Raw genomic sequence first — 14,846 nt, 5'->3', positions numbered from 1 at the left:
GTGGCCAAAAGGTTCATAACTGCCAACTTCTAAAGAATTATAAAATCATATGAAAAAAATGCAGTAAAACACAGCTTTCATCACAAAAGTCAATTTTAAATATTGACTCTTTATGTCACTTTTAGGTCTGTAGGTGCATCACCTATGCAGTGACACTCCTGAGACATTAGTCTCTGCCTTAGTGGACCTTGTTTTCCAAACATCAAAGGTGTTCCCTTGTTCCATAAGAGAATATGTAGGTGCCCTGGCCTTGAACAATCTCGGATTCAATGTTTTCTTTCAGTTCAGGCATCTTAGTGGGTCTTTTCACACATACCAGTCCTTCACCCTCTCCATCAGTGGAACTGAACCCCTTTTCTATATCCTTTTGCCAGTATCCATTGGGCGCCATGACAGACACTACCTAATTAGACAAGTAGGCTTCCTATGGTGTCCTCAGATGCCTCCTTCCCACCAGCTCTGACCTCTGTGAGTTGGGCTCTGGTGTCTCTGACCCAGGGCAGATCACACAACCATCCAGATCCTCATCTTGTCTGGGACTCCTAGCATGTCTTGTAAAGCAAGCAGTGGTCTGTCCCGCTGTATAAAGTGTCATTTCACCAACTTAACCACTTTGCCTGAGGTGTAGTGACTGTTTATTTGACTTCCATGAGTACAAGAAAGCTTTTCAATACCTTTTCTCAAGTATGAACCCCCACTACTACCAATATAAAACAGTATCAAACAATGTGGAGCACTATATCATTTACCTAGATGTTTATATTTTAGTGGGGAAAAAAAAGTCTGTTTGAATCTTTCTGCTGTGTTCAGATGGGTGGCTTAGGGAGAAAAGTGTAAGAGAAGAAACAATTATATTCTTGTATCCATGGGTAACAGAGAACTGTAGCACTGACAATTCTTTAATTTGATTGTTGAGTCTAATCTTCTCATGTCAGCAGACAAATATACGATATGCCCTCACATTCCTGCACTGCTGATCCAGAAATGTCACTGTTTATAGAGTGTAATGAATCCTGAGACTTGCTCCACTGGAGGGCTTTTCCTCCACCCACTACATCCACTGTTCTTTTTGTTCCAGTCCCAAAATATGAGCATATTTTACCACAATGTCAAAAGTCACGTCAATTAGCATGAAAGAAGCAGGAAGAACTCAACCTTGACAATTCATGATGGCCTGTGTTCATCTGAATTATAAGTAGGACTTTTATTCCAGAGTAAAAGAGTTAGGTCTTCTAAGCTGTACAGGCAATCATACAATAGATAACCCCGACTCAGATTTCAGATGTTATAATGTAGATAATTACTCATGGCATGAAATAAAGAAATGGAAAGCATGGTATTTGTATATCATTATGGGATAACCATATGTCAGCATATAGAATCACCTCTCTGAGTAAAGTTTGTATTTCTGAAGAAATTTGTTCCATTCAGAAACTGGGAGGCACATTAAAAGATTATGTTATAATTATTTTGGTTTCCAGTTAATTTCTGTTCCCAACTCTCTCTCTTTCTATTACTCATTCTTACTCTTTTACTGGACAGTGTTCTTGTGCCTGCAGTGTGATGTGGATCAAGAAACTGATCAGCTTTAAAAATAAAAAAAACCTGCTGTTACTTTTAGGTTAGATGACCTGAACAATGTATATGCTATAGGATCACAAACAAGCAAAGGGAGGTATGGTGCCCAAACATCAGCTGGTATTTCAACAGAAAGCCCAGTCTCATGAAGCCCACAGACTAAAAGGATCGATATTAATGCCAGATCTGTCCATGGATCATGATCCAAGCCAAGTCAAAGCCCCTGGAAATCTTTCTATCAGTTGCAACAGGTTTTGAACTAGGCTTATAATAAGCAAAGTGAAGTGAATCTGTGTGCTCTGATCTGTTAACAAAGCATACATTGCCTATTTTATATAATACATAATAGTTTCTTCATCCACAAAGCATTTAAGGCAAGCAAGCAATGTGGAACATCATGAGAGCCTGAAGTAAATGAAGGTTATTTTGCCTATGGGTCTCCTTAAATTGAGACCATCTGTTGGCCTGATGAAACAGGTGCTGAGCATTTGCAACTCCACTGAAGCACAGGGAGCTTGGTGGAGTTCTGCACTCGCTGAAAATCCTCTCGCTCTTTTCAGTCCACAATCAGCTATGGGTCAGTGTGTGCTGCTGTTAGATGAACCAGCCCAACACAATCTCATAAACAGAATCAGTTTCTTTACAGATCTGAAAACATTCACATTTTTGGAACTGATTATTATTTAATCCTTTATATTGGTGGTTTATCTACCCAAGAAGTAAATGCAGTAAAATACTATTTCTGTGAGCTACGGGCAAGCTAATTAACAGCAAGAAGTGTTGGAAAGAATTACTATATTGTCAGTCTAACTTTACAGACCAAATATATTCAGGCAATTAATTTTAATATGTTCCAAATTTTATTCACTGTGACATACAAAATAGACATGAAATAGCACTTAGCTGAAAACAAGGAATAGTTCCTCAGCTAGAGTTAAATGACATTACTCTTTTTAATTTCAGTTGTTCTTTGCTAATTCATGTAAGCTAAAGATCTGTCACATAATGCAGATTTGACCCAGATAGCTAGAAAAACAGGATTAAATCTATTAGGATGTTTTAAGCCAATAGGTGCAAGTTGCAGGCAAAAGCAACCTTTTCCTGACATAGCTTTATTTCCATGGGATGCAAATTCCCTGGGCTCATGTCTACTAGCTAAAAAATGTTGCCACAAGCAAACGATAGTTTTAACAGAATTGTTGCATGGTGCAGACAATTTGCTGAAATGGTTGAGAGGTTTAGGAAGCTTATTCCAAACCACTAGAAAATTGCTACAATAATTTCTGCAGAATTTATAGTTCCATTGTAGCCAGTTTTTCTTTATACTGTCCACATTATTGATTCAGCTGTGCTAGTAATTGTAAGGGATGATGTTATAATAATGTCATTTTGGCAAGATGCAGTACTATTTAACTAATACACTATTTTCTAAAAGGATTCCTTTTAGAAACCATATGTTCTTACTATATCATTTACTCCTTTCTCCCTAGCCTTTGAATACAAACAGAAATAGAAATGGCAGGAGGTAACAAAGCTTGTCATATAATCTCTTTCCCTTTAACCTTTATTCAGGATGATCCCTTCAACTTATGAAAAGTCTACTTTGGAGCAATGTGAAATGTTTGTTAGGAAATCCAAAGCAAAGTAAAATTCAGCTGTGCACAGATTTTCCTACAGATGTGATATCCAGCCCATGTTTTGTCAAAAGCTTTGAGTCTTTTGATTAAACCTGAGGCTAGTTATGAATGAAGTGCAGCCAATTTATTGTTTTGTATCAAAAGAAAAAGATAAACCCCAGGACTTCACATGCTTCCAGCTACAGATTGACCAAAATCTGAACTGTGACGTTCATGTTCTTGCTTCAAAGACAGAAAATGCCAGAGCTGAACCCTGGAGAGAGAGGGACCATGATGAGCAGAAGGGCTGCAGGCAGAGGGTTGCAGCTATTCTTTCACACCCTCCACCACTCTCCCTGAGGGAAACTGTCCAGATTCCTGCTTTACATCCATGCCACAAATGAAAATATGAACCAAAGAGGCTGCCCAAAGCCTAGAAGGTTGAGGCAGCCTGCAAATTTGCTCAATCTTTGCTCTCTTTTTTTTTTTTTTCCCCCCACAGAGACTGCAAACAAACCAGCAGAGCCAATTACAACGTATCTCTGTGATATGGACATTTCATCACTTTGTCCTGGACAAAGCCCATGAGCTCATTTAAGATATATAATGAATAGTTGTCATATAGCTTTGTGTTTATTACTAAAACGGGAGAGTTGCAGCGTGAACTAAGCAAAGAATATTTCTTAAGCTCCAAGGCCTTCCAACATGCTGCCATTTCAGTCCTAGAACTGGCCTGCAGTAAACTGCATTGTCCTTTTACAGACAAATATAAGGCGCAGGAGGGATATTTTTAAAGACTGTCCTAGGAAGCCAGTCTGTGCAGATGGTGAGAATGGCAGCTGCAGATACAGGAAATGTGTAGTAAAAAGCCATCTTGGTATTGGAAGCAAGGAGCTACCACATGTTATTGCGCAGTATCTGCATTTGGCAGGTGATTAGCTGCATACACAGCAAAGAAAGACGGGTGACTGGCAGATGAGCAAAATAGTAACTAGAAACATAGCAAAGTAAGAATCCAGATCAATGGGAATGAAAAGCTTGCAGGCAAGAAAATATTGCAAAAGCTTTAGAGTACTGGAAAGAAGAATGCAGTCTGCACGGAGGACTGCCTAGGAAGATTAAAGTAAAAAAAAAGAAAGTAAAACTTTCATTTCACTACCTCATGGGAGGGAAAGAATAAGAAGTGAATGTAGCTTTGTAGCTAGACATAATAGCAGGTAGTACAACAGCTGTAAAACCTGAAGGGGAAGGACAGATCATCCCAAATGATCAAGTGAGAGCAGTTTAAGAAGTTACCACGTTCTCAGCTAGATTTTACCAATGCCCCAACTGAAACTTGATCATTGATTGTGTGAGAAGCCCCTTTCACCCAACATGAAGTACAACAGGAGAGCTCAAAGCACCCTTCACAGCACTTTTCAGCACTACTTCTCAATATGTTTTACAAAGGACTTGAAAGGGTGTCGTGCATTTCTGGAAACATAAAAGATGTCCTCATTAGAGATGAGATCACTGGGGGACACATGATGCCTGCATAAAGCAGAGAGAGCTGAGAGAAACTGATCTTACCTAGAAAAATGCCTGAGGATGACAAGGAAAGCAGATGTATCCAGAAAATAAATAAAACCGTGTCAGGCACTTGGGGTGGCAGATAACCTTACAGCAGTCATAAGGTCAGCCACAGAGGAAAGCTGGGCTGAATGGGAGTGGGGGTCCATTGGCACAGGTGTGGAAACCAGAATAAACAGGGAAAGCAAAACACCCAACCTGTATCAGCACTGCAAAAACTTTGGGAAACAGGACCACATAATATCTTAATACAACAGCTAAGAAAGAAAGAAGCTGAAATACTCATGGTGGTTTCTAGTGAAAGAAGAGGGCAGCTACAATGTGATGTGGCAACATATATACACTGCTGAAAAGAATGCCAGTATTTGTCATCGACAGCTAAGCTGTTGGATCAACAACCAGTTCAATTTGCATCTGAACTGTGGAGTCACTGCAGCACCAGTGCCACGCATCCCTTTTAGGGCAGATGCTCCATAAAACTATTTTCGGATGAATGACAATCAAACATGGGATGTTATAGTTGACAGCTCATGATGCACACATTCAAAAGCAGCAGGGAAATGCAAGTCTGGTGTCTACACATTTACCCTCTCTTGACCAGAGAAGACAGAATTGTCACTATGGGTTCTGTTCTAGCAGTTCAACAATAATTAAAAGGCAATGGAGCTTGGAGGTATGCTGAAACGAGAGTGAACCCTACGCTACCCCACTAGATTACTGAAATGCAGAATTCCACTTTAAAAAACAAATTAGAAAGGCTGCAAAGATATGAAGCAATGTTGGAACTTCTTAGACTAGTTCAAAGGAAGGCAATGGCCCAATAGTGGGCATAGCAACAGATAACGTGAGGAGTTGCACTGTTAAATAGCAAACTGGTAAGAAATTAATTCCCACCACTGATGACTGAGGGCAGATTTATTAAGGGCAAAAATTCTATCTGTAATGCCAAAACCATTTTTTGGCATACTGAGCTAAATGATCCATCCAGTCAAGAGGCCAGCATTGTTCATAGACCTGTTGGTCTAAAACTTAAAAGCATCAGCCTGGTTACAAAGGTGTTTATGTGTAAACTGAGCCTCACCCTAGAGACAATACGAGGCATCTGGCAGATTCTAGTGAGCAGGCTAATGGCAGTTTATATCCCAGTAATACCCAAAATGAAAGTGGAGACTGTCATAGGAGGTAACCTCCTCTATGAGGTGACATGGATGCAAGATAGTTATGTTTAAAGCACCCCAGCAGTAATCTCAGCAGAAGTAAGAGCAGGAGTCAGAGAAAAGAAACACACCACAGTAAAAGCCAAGCTTGAGATCAGCTAAAGCATGTGTTCTGCTGGCCAGGAATAAACCCCCTTAGTGAGGACATAACCGAAATAGAACAGGCTGTCCAAAAGTTTCCTGTGCTTAACCATTGAAAGCCACCTGAAATCCAGACAGCTCTGGGAAAACACTAAGCAGACCTGTTCATTTCTTGTGTAAGAGCGTGGCATGAAATGGAGTATAACCATCCCAGTTTCTGGAGCTGGAGTAGCTAATGGATGCTTGTACATTGACAATAATCAGAAAACTGAAAAAAACATAGGCAGACTATCATAAAAAGAGTTGACAAAGGTAACAAACTTGAGGCATCTACTTAGAGAAGAACAGGCCTGGATCTTTTTTGTCAAGCAGACACACTAATTGCAGGCAAAAGGCAAATCTAGAGCAGGGCAAAGACAACAACGGATTCAAGAAAGCTGTGGAAATTAAACCAAAGGCAATTGCAAAGAGTTGTCAAACAGCCAGCAGGCATGGACAGACAGGCCCCACCAGGCCTGCCTGAGAAGCACATGAGAGCTGCTGCTTCCAGGTTGCTTTCTGCTGGAGAGTCAGCCCAAGCCAGACCCATGAGCAGAGCACAGGAGCAATGAGATGTCACCCAGCTGAACCAGAACAGAATTAAATTCCCACCAGCACCTACAATGCAAGCTGTTTCAAAGATGAGTACATTTACTGCCTGAGGGCAATAGCTATCACAAAAACCCATGTCCCTGGGTGAATTATGTAGCGGTGGCCTCTGGCTTCTGATCAGATGACAGCAGAAGGAGCACAGGTTGGTTGGAGAATGTAAAGGCTTTGCAGACCTTCATCCCAGCTAGCTTTAAAAGTTGGATGGAGGCTCTGAAGCAGCAGTTGCTCTGCACAGATACCTTTGGAGGGCAGTTTACTTGTTGCCTAAGGTTAGCTGAGATGGATCTAGCTGAAGGAGGTTGTGTGTTGCACACAGCTGAAAATCCAGCACTTCCTACCTAGTTCTCCTAACAAAGAGCCCGATTCATTTCAGAAACATGGATCCTCTCATGGTAATGAAGATGGTACATGAAACAAAGACCATTACTCTTGCCAGTGACTTCAAAGGGCTTAGATCAAGCGTCTAGTGAAACTGCATTTATGGAAAAAATGATTGAAATTCAACGCCAAGGCCACTCTGAAGCAATTTTCTGTGCTCCTCCTCCTAAATTTTACCACTTTGGTTGAGCTGTATCAAAGCCCTTTGGGTATCTATAGTATAGTCTATATCTTGCCTGTCTATGTCCTGACATTGTGTTAAAATGAACAGTGCTGTATGAAACTATCAGCGCTGCATGCATGTGCTGCAGCCTTGCTTAGGCAAAATATTTGTGTTTTCTGAAAGTGCTGTATTGTACTGTTTGACTTGGCTTTCCTTGATATAGAAATGTTTGGAAAGCCAATATTTTAATCCTGTGTATTGTCATCAGATTTTAAAAAAATGAATTATTATGCTGAAGATTTTTTTTTCCAAAGAGATAACATCCCACAGTGCTGACAGGCTTTTTTCTCTAATGATATATGAATTGGAGCTAACAGGGGGAGACAATAACTGCAAGCCCTTTGATTAATCTATTTTCTTTGGTCCTCTCTTTAAAATGATAGATTGGTCCAGGAGGACAGTTTGCCATAGATATTTGCAACAGGGGTGTGAGCTCCAAACAAAATAAGGAACCAAGGGTTGTTTAATATATTGTAGACAGCTGGTCCATTTTCACTAGGAAATTAGCATAGAGTTATCATTCGATTATTGTTGTACGTGAAAGGCTTAAAAAACTGTCCAGGTGTATCTGATGGCACAGGGGTGGAAAAGAAAAAAAAAATTTCTTGTAGCATAGAGAAGAATGTATTTCAACACTACAATTTAACTTTAATGATTCAAATCTACTCAGATGCACAAAAGAAAATAAGCAAAGGAAATAAGTGTCCCTTTCAAGCAGTAACATGCTCATGGTAAGTCTTTCATAACATCTCAGTTGCATTACTTTTGTCTGTTTAGAGTCAATGAGTTGCCTCACTTTATAAAACTAAAGACAAGCAATAGGACAAACTGTACTGGATAGACAACAGCTGTACAATCTCTGCTTGTGGTGATGTCATACTTTATTGTGATAAAGTTAAACCAGCCTCTACTCAGAAGAAAATATAACAATTTCCCTGTCTAACTCAGATCTGCCAAATGGCATTCTGCAAAAAGCTACACTTTATAAAGCCTCTTTGCTAAATAACCTTATTTTAAAAATTGCAAAATGCCTTTAGAAAATTATTGTAGGAGCCATGCCAATACTTGGTGAATGTAGTTCATTAGAATGGACTCAGTAACATGGCAAAATATTGTGTGTCTCTAACACTTCTCCAGTGGCACAGTCTCCAGTATATAACAAGATGTAAGGTGTATTTAAGTACTTCTGTGTACTGAGGTGGTAGCAAACATACACACTGACTAAGTGAGGAGGTAGAGGGAATGAGACATTGATCTGGAACAACTTAAATTTCATTAAACAAATACACAGCCTGATTTTTGAGGTGTGCTGCACAAATAAATCCCACAGAAAGACAGGATGGCTTGCACACAAAAGAGAGGATTTTTGATTGCTTATTGCAATTGTTTATTGTAGTGTTAATGGAGGGCCAAACATTTTAAGACTTTGAAGATAAGTTAGCTAAGGAGTGATTGAATTAAAAGTTAGCCACTGAGGCAGAGATCCATCTCTCTTTACATTAAACACTTGGATGTTTACGTTAAAAGCCTCCCTGTTCTGTAAAAGGAGAAATAGACACCTCCTGAGAGAAGCTCGGATGGTCAGTGCCTTTTTCTCATCTTTGGCTATCCAGGAAGCATCTGAATGGAGCACTTTAATTCACATAAACTGAATCTGGACCACTGGTTTTGACTCTCCCTTTCTTGTGACCCATTTGACACTAATAGAGGTGCGGGATTACAAGGAAGTTACTACTTACTCTTTTTTACCTATGGTATAAATATAGTATATGGCATAAATATGGTATATATCTTTTCTGATAGACCCAAACCTACTGTGTCATTTGCTGTTGCTGTTCTGGAAAAGGTGATGAAATAAAATATCTCATCACATTACTTTTTTTTAAAACATTCACAAACTGTTTTGCTCAATCCAAACCTGCATTTTTAGGCAGATATAATAATTGGTAATAAAAGATACTCAATACCAATGACAATGCTATTGTAACATTTATTTTGCTAGGAAAAATATATATTTACACTGAATCTTTAGATTGAGGAGCCCCTTTTATGGCCCACTTTGGGCCATGACACAAAGGGGCTGATAAAAGTAAATCTCCTTTTTACCGCTTTGGAGCTGCAGGCCTGAGTAGAGAAAGGGATATAACCACAGAGGGTCAACTGTGTCTAAGGGAGATTTTGCTTACAATAGAATAGTTTATCTCTGGTGTGTTTCCTTTTATTTCTTATGCCCTTATCTTTCTACTTTATTCTCTTTCTGTTTTACTTACAAGTGTGCTGGGACATTCAGATGACAGAAAATCACACCATCTTGAAATGAAGGCATTTAAGTGGTGACATCCATAGCATTTCACTATTGCCCTCTGGAAGTTAATGCGGCTAGTCTGAGTCATCAAGGCTTTCTTTATACTGTAGAGTGGTAGTCTCTACAGTAGTGTAGAGAAGTAGTAGTACTGTAGAGAAACTTTCAAGGGAAAATTCATCGCACCTGTCTTAGGCACCTCTTCTGAGAGCTTTGTCAAATCAAGTCCCTAAAGTGGAGGCAACAAAAGAGACTGAGTTGCTTGCTCTTACTTTTTGAATGGAATCTGTCTTCCTATAACTGAGATAGAAAATGAAAAAAAACCCAAGTTTTTAGAAGCAATGGAAGAAAGAAAAGATATGGCAGCATTATAATTCTGCCTGAAGGTAAGATATGTGTTGTAATGCGCACTGAATTTTTCACTGAATTAATTTGCATGAATATTGCACAGGGAAATGTGTATGTGCTATGCCTTTAAATGCAGATGTTTCTCAGAATGTTATTTGCATATTCACAAATTATGTATTCCTATTATACCATGTATTGAAAAACAAAAATAAATGTAGTTGCTACAATGGAGGAGGGTCTTTTTAATCTTTAATTAAAAATTAAATAGAAGTGTTCTTTGATGATGTCAGTCCCTACTTCATTAAGGACCAGATCATACCCTAATCCAGTACTATGGCAGACTAGGATTTACTGACTAATTAAATAAAAACAGTCAGTATTGATATATGAGAATAGTCATGCAACTCTAATTAAAGTTGTAACAAATTGTTTTTTAGTCATTTCACACGTTCAACAGCAACCCAAATTGCACTTATTTTACAAAAATTCAATTTAGTCTGCCTTATTGAAAGAAGCCAAAAAATGGGCTCTTTCACACCCACATATGCACAGACACATTCTATGAAATCTGTTTTGACAGCTTCCTATAATATTTAACCAACAACGAAAGGCAAGCTAAAGAATCAATAACTAAACCTTTGGTGCATGTTGCAATCACAAGCAATTATTTACATGTCATGTTAAGTCATTTGAATGGTGAAGTATTGTTCAGATCCATCATCTAAACAGACAACTGTATATATGTGCTTTCAATTGGCTCCTTGGTCCCTTGGGACTTTAGTTGAATTATTCTGATGTGAATATTCATGAGCTTTGATGGTAGTGTTTACCACTTCATTATGGCAAAGATGTAAGGGCTGTGCTACAATTCTTGGAAGGGAGTAGCCATGACACTTGGGAAACAAATAGCTAAGGCTATGCCACCTGCATAGCTCATACGTGGAGATGCTGCAGCTGCACCAAGGCAGCTTTGTGCCTCTGTGCACAGTGGGGTGATGGGATTTATATAGAAAAAAACAATGCTTTGTAGTGGTATCCAAAAGCCAATGGTTATAGAGAATTCCATAGACTACCAAGTCTGCCTGTTGGGCTGTCACCTAGGGCAAGTGAAATAATGCATGATTTCAAAGCTTACCAGTCTGTGCCTTGTGGTGCTGGGCTGATATAATATGGGCCCCTGAGGCTGACTCTGTCTGCCTTAGCTGCTTAGTGCTATCAGCTCTCATTCAGCTGCACTTCTCACTTCTTGGAACTTTTCAACATAAAGTATCTCCAACTGAGCAAATAAAAGCTGAGGCATGGAAAATCTCCAGGTACCTTTGAAATAGCTGGATGTCTAGTTCTACTGATCATAAAATGGTTGAAGTAATTCTTGTCTCATTTATCTAACCCACAGCTACAGTCTCATTATTGATAAAGTGCAGAGAACTTTGAGCCTGGAATTCAGCAAGTCACAGTAATATTATTTGTGCTCCTTTTCACAAGTGCAGCGGTTATTTTACAGGCCTCCCGTGAGGCATAGAGACAGTAAGTTCCAAGAATGGAAGAACTAAGTGCTCAGCACCTCCGCTGTAGTTTCAGCTGGATTAAAGTCTGAACTTCCGAGCTGGTAAATACATGCATTACTATATTTTGACTATATATTGTGGAAGTTGTATGACAGTGCAATAGTGGTTTACTACTGTTATCAGTTTGATTTTTGCATGGGCCACATTAAGAGATTCAAGAGCATCTTTGAAGTTGAGGAACATGCACCTCAAAAGGTGTTTTGGCTTTGCCAGTTTACTGACTGTCAGTGGTACGTAGACTGCTAATTCATTTAGCTACTTCTGAAAAACTGTGCCTGTATTAGCTCCTAAGTGGACAGAGATATACAGTAGGAAAATGTTGTATAGCACTGGTGATGTTGGCTTCCACATGCACTGTATTGGTGTCGAGGGGTAAGCACTTGAGCTGGCTTGAAAATTTGAGGTGCCTCACTGAGTTTTCCAGACTTGAGGATTTCAGTCTCATTAGTCGTTTTGGAAAATCTTGGCTAGATAGACTTTTTCTAACTGTGCTACCAGTACCTTGGTAGTACATGAGATTCTTCAAAACAGGAAGAGACGTTACCCAAGGAGCTGATGACCCTGTTTAATGGGTGCACAGGGTCTGGAGGTGGGAGTTAGTATTGCTGCTACAGCTGCCTTCAGTGACACATAAACTAGGTCCTACCAGTGCAAACCCTTCTTAGCATCTCTCCCTTCCTTTTCTAAATAGGATCTTTTGAACATTAAAAAAAAAAAAAAAAAAAAAAAAAAGAACAGCAAGTGGCTAGGCTCACAAAGGCAGATAAAGAGGTCTCTAAACAGCATAGTGTTTCAAGGAGCAATGGCTCTTTCATGCTGGTTAAATCAGAAAAAAGACACCAAAACCCTCTCCTAACAGTCAACATGATACAGGATTCACTTGTCTGCAAACTAGAAGGTCAGGAAACTCAAGTTAAGAGCCTGTGGAGACTCACCCATTGAAAGCCTATTAATAATAGAAGAGATTATTCACTGTTATCAAATATAATTACAGGCATCAAACACCCTGGAGCTGAAGGACCATTTATTTAACATACAGAATAAGCAGATGTAGCTAGCTGTGTGATGCGCGGCTCTGCAGCATTTTAACACAAGGCTTCAGGTGGCAAAATAAACCACATTACTAAGGCTATAACAGTGATCACCTGCATGGATTTTATGTGGCACAATATACTCAAGAAAAAAATTACCATCTTACTTTTGTGTAATTTTAATGCATTTCAGTGGGTATCTTATCTATCCATCTATCTATTTTATGTCTGCAACTTTAGGCCCAGGGACTGAAATATTCTGCAAGCCATTTTTAAGGATTCCTTTTGTACTCAGTGAATGAATCACACAGGCACCTGGACTGAGACTTGTGTTTCTTAATCTGGAAGTTAAGCTACAGCTACAGCCCAATGCCTGGGCCTGAACACAGTGATCACTAGATTTAACTGAAAGATTACTACTGACAGGTTTGAAGCAGATATTTTGTATTGGAGGAATATCTCCATAGCCAGACTAAAGCACCAATGCAGATGGAAAACACATGGTTCACAGGGTGTGTCTATTTCTCTCAAATATTTTATCTGACTGGTTCAATCTTGGGTCTTGGCATCCTCACCACCTACACTAAACATACATTAGTTCATTCCTGAGTAAACTAACTTGTTCCCTCCAGAATAAATCTCTGGTGTGTGGTGAAAAGTTCAATCCCAGTACTACTCTTTAGAGGTGGGGGGAACAAAAATTGGTGAAGTTTGGCCCCTTCCAACTTACAAAGGTCTCCAACCCTCCCTTACAGGGGGTAGTATATAGGTATATAGGTATATCCATTTCTTGCCCCATTTATGCCACCTTTTGGGCCCATTCTTCCTTTGACGATGCGTTCACGACTGAAGTGTGCTCACATCATGCCCCTGGCCTCAGGGGCAAGCAGGGAAAGGACAGACTCAGATGAAAATGCGTGAGATCCCCTTGGCGAGGCATATGTTATCCAGGCCTCATTAAACTGCCAGGCCTTTTTCCTGTGTTTCCGTTCTCATTGTCGCTGGTGCCCAAGATATAGATACACAAAAAGCTTGACAAGTAACACAGAAAGGCAGAAAACACATATGACAGCTTAATGGGTTTGAGAAAAAAAATCCAAACATGCCAGTGTTTATATTTGCAGAAGCAAGGCTGCATGTCTTTAAATGACATAATGGGCTTCATTTCTTAGGGCCTTTGATTAAAGGTCTCCCATGATTTATAAACCAACAAAAGCCTCATCAGGCACTAAAGAAATGTATTATTGTTATTGTTATTGTTATTGTTATTTTATTATTATTATGTATTTATACTGCAGTCACTCCTAAGGGCTCCAGACAAGGAGTTACAGCTATACAAGAAATAAAAAGAACAAAATAAAACAACTTTAATAGCAAAAGTCTGAGTCACAAATATCTTAAAAACGAGGTAATTCACTACACTTCCTCTGCCAGAGACCACCCTTATACACATATATATAGATATAAAAAAACCATGTGAAAGTTCCTCCATTAGTGAGAGGAGAGCAGAACAACTTTTTTTTGTAAATATCAGGATAAGATATATGTCACAATTACCTTGTTTGCCTGAAATATGTGTGCATTGTTCTTATCATTTACTACTTCCAAAGCTAGAACTTCTAGCTAAACTAAAGGGTACATGTGGGACACGCAGAATTATATGGTATCTACCTATTAATTTTGTATTAATTTTATGAAGTGTTGCAGATAACCATTATCAGTTCCTTTAGAAGTTTTTGGTACTAACAATCATTAAAGCTAAAATAAAATCTGACCTTTTTTAGAAAAGACTTCATGCAACAATATTAAAATATTTTTTTTTTTCATTTTGGCTTATAGAGTCAATTTTTCCCAACACCTCTTTGTAGCATCTGGCAGGTGTCATTGTGCAGTATTTTTATTCCACCAGTTTTATTTATTCTGCTTCCTATGGGTTTTTAGGAACTGCAACATGCAGGGATGATGCAGTGACTATGACAACTACACCAATATAGGCAAGGAATGGTATAAAGAGTTGAAAGAGAAAGGATATTTTTAGGGGATCTGAAAAGGCTGAAACCACTGCTAAGCAGTCAGGCTAAAGGCATTCCATAAATGTAGTAACTAAGTAGCTAGAAGTTTGGCCTTCATCAGCAGGGCTGATAGTAGCCCAAAGCAAGATGGATGAAATGGCAAATAAATAATCAGAATTTGTAGGTTGTGATATTCTCCAAGCATTTTAAAGCCAGTGAACAGATTAGGATATTCCATTTCCTCAGGATCTTTAGACATATTTGGCCTGAGT

This window comes from Nipponia nippon, unplaced genomic scaffold, assembly GCF_047370975.1.
Source record: "Nipponia nippon isolate SJK-2023a ecotype South Korea unplaced genomic scaffold, ASM4737097v1 scaffold_1, whole genome shotgun sequence".
NCBI classification, from domain to species: Eukaryota; Metazoa; Chordata; class Aves; order Pelecaniformes; family Threskiornithidae; genus Nipponia; species Nipponia nippon.
The sequence above is the reverse complement of the archived record's forward strand: the minus strand, read 5'-3'. Positions refer to the sequence as shown.